Genomic DNA, 3107 nt, shown 5'->3' on the forward strand with positions numbered 1-3107 from the left:
GAGCGGATGGGAAGGGAAAGTCGACTAGCGAGGAGGGTGGCAGCAGGAGGAGTTGCAGGGACTACGTTTGCATTCAGAGTACTTAGGTGGTGGGAAAATGGAGGGGCACTAAAAACAATCACCACCGTCTGTGAATTGTATGAGGCGTAAATGAACATTTGTCTCATACTGAACTACTAGACTTTCTGTTTAAAAATGCATGGATGTTTTACAACAAGCCTATATAATTGCATAGAATTTAAAATGTTTTTTTTGTAATTAAAATATATCCTTATGGAGATTAGTAAATAATTTATTTCAAACTAGCTGAATAGATCCGTGATTACTGTAGTATGCCGACATGCAGCCGTTCTGTATCAGTGGCCACATGAGCACATAGACCTACTGCTGTGTTGGTGTTGTCTCTATAGCTTGATTTCAATATTGTGTTGTTTATACACAGCGCGTACTTACTGTCAATCCAGGTTCCACCCTTTTCTTCGTCTTCTATGGTATTTCTCTTTCATTTCACGAGCATGTGTTTAAAGGTCCAATGCGGATGTTGTTGTTTTTTTTTGTCTCAATATTGATCCTTTCCAGGTAACAATTAAGTTCCTTCCTGTGATTGTTTTCAAATAAAGTTTTCTAAAATAGACGAATGGACTACAATAGAGTAGAATATCATTGAATAGACTAAAATAGAATAGAGAAGGATTAGCCGGTGTGATCCTAATTTGTCTTTCATTAACAAAATGTACACTGGAAATCTTAAATACAAAAAAAAAGTATATTCCCTGTAATCTGTCGAGAAGTAAGGTGGGACCTAACTATGGTTGTTTATAGAAAAAAATTAACTTCAATGCCATTTGTACTGTAGGTTCTCTTTCTTTCTATCGCCCTCTCTCTGTGTCACACTCACTCACTCAATTACCTTCCAATAAATATACAGTTGAAGTCGGAAGTTTACATTCACTTAGGTTGGAGTAATTAAGGCTACTTTTTCAACCACTCCACAAATGTCTTGTTAACAAACTATAGTTTTGGCAAGTTAGTTAGGACATCTAGTTTGTGCATAACACAAGTCATTTTTTCCAACAATTGTTTACAGACAGATTATTTCACTTATAAATCAATGTATCACAATTCCAGTGGTCAAAAGTTTACATACACTAAATTGAACAGCTTGGAAAATTTCAGAAAATTATGTCATGGCTATAGACGCTTCGGGCTAATTGCATCATTTGAGTCAATTGGAGGTGTATCTGTGGATGTCTTTCAAGGCCTACCTTCAAACTCAGTGCCTCTTTGCTTGACATAAAGAAATCAGGCAAGACCTCAGAAAAAAATTGTAGACATCCACAAGTCTGTTTCATCCTTGGAAGAAATTTCCAAACGCTTGAAGGTACCACGTTCATCTGTACAAACAATAGTACGCAAGTATAAACACCATGGGACCATGCAGCCGTCATACCGCTCAGGAAGGAGATGCGTTCTGTCTCCTAGAGATGAACGTATTTCGGTGTGAAAAGTGCAAATCAGTCCCAGAACAGCAAAGGACCGTGTGAAGATGCTGGAGGAAACAGGTACAAAAGTATCTATATCCACAATAAAACGAGTCCTATATTGACATAACCTGAAAGGCAGCTCAGCAAGGAAGAAGCCACTCCTCAAAAACCGCCATAAAAAAGCTAAACTATGGTTTGCAACTGCACATGAGGATGAATATCGTACACTTTGGAGAAATGTCCTCTGGTCTGATGAAACAAAAATAGAACTGTTTGGCCATAATGACCATCATTATGTTTGGAGGAAAAAGGGGGAGGCTTGCAAGCCGAAGAACACCATCCCGACCGTGAAGCACGGGGGTGGCAGCATCATGTTATGGGGGTGCTTTGCTGCAGGAGGGACTGGTGCTCTTCCCAAAATAGATGGCATCATGAGGGAGGAAAATTATGTAGATATATTGAAGCAACATCTCAAGACATCAGTCAGGAATTTAAAGCTTGGTCGCAAATGGGTCTTCCAAAATGGACAATGACCCCCTGTTACGGATACAGGTATCCTATGTGTGTGTATCCTGTGTGTGTATTTATTTTCTCTCCCCCTCACAGGTGGCAATCATCATTCCCCAATCAGTCGCTAATCAGAAGACACACCTCCTGTTTCCATTACCCTATCACATTCCCTTTCCCTTGGTTTAAAAACCTTGTGTGTCTGTTTGCTCTAGAGCTCAATCTCTCTGTCAATGCCATCGGTCTGTAGATCTCTTGTTTGGTTTTTGCAACTACATGTTACTTTGTCCCCACCTGTGAGTATTGGTTTTGTTATGGTGTTTGTTTGAAGGTGGGAAAAGGGGGTACCAAGATAAGTCGCCCATGGGCATACATTACCCGTAGGAATACTTTGTATAAAAACACTAATTAGAAATGGACGGACCACCCACTGTATTTTTGGTTAGTTAGCTGTTGGTGAAGTAGGCTAGTCTAGCTGAGGGGTGTTTTTGGATACTTATTATTTCTTTCCTTGGGTCCAGCTCAGACCCTTTTCCTGCTCCCCCCATTACCGTGTGTTTTCAAATAAACCATGAGTGTTTGACGGTAATTTAGTTGTCTGTGGTTATATTTCGTCCTATTATAATTTGCATGAGTTATGTTACGGGTCTCGTTACCATCCCCCCTAGACTGTCGGGATTCGTAACACCCCCAGACATACTTCCAAAGTTGTGGCAAAATGGCTTAAGGACAACAAAGTCAAGGTATTGGAGTGGCCATCACAAAGCCCTGACCTGAATCCTATAGAAAATTTGTGGGCAGAACTGAAAAAGCGTGTATGTGCAAGGAAGCCTACAAACCTGACTTAGTTACACCAGCTCTTGTCAGGAGGAATGGGCCAAAATTTACACAAATTATTGTGGGAAGCTTGTGGAAGGCTACCCAAAACGTTTGGCCAAAGTTAAACAATTTAAAGGCAATGCTACCAAATACTAATTGAGTGTTTGTAAACTCCTGACCCACTGGGAATGTGATGAAAGAAATAAAAGCTGATATAAATCATTCTCTCTACTATTATTCTGACATTTCACATTCTTAAAATAAAGTGGTGATACTGACCTAAGAGAGGTCAGTTAT

This window comes from Oncorhynchus masou, chromosome 15 (assembly GCF_036934945.1).
Source record: "Oncorhynchus masou masou isolate Uvic2021 chromosome 15, UVic_Omas_1.1, whole genome shotgun sequence".
Taxonomy (NCBI): domain Eukaryota; kingdom Metazoa; phylum Chordata; class Actinopteri; order Salmoniformes; family Salmonidae; genus Oncorhynchus; species Oncorhynchus masou.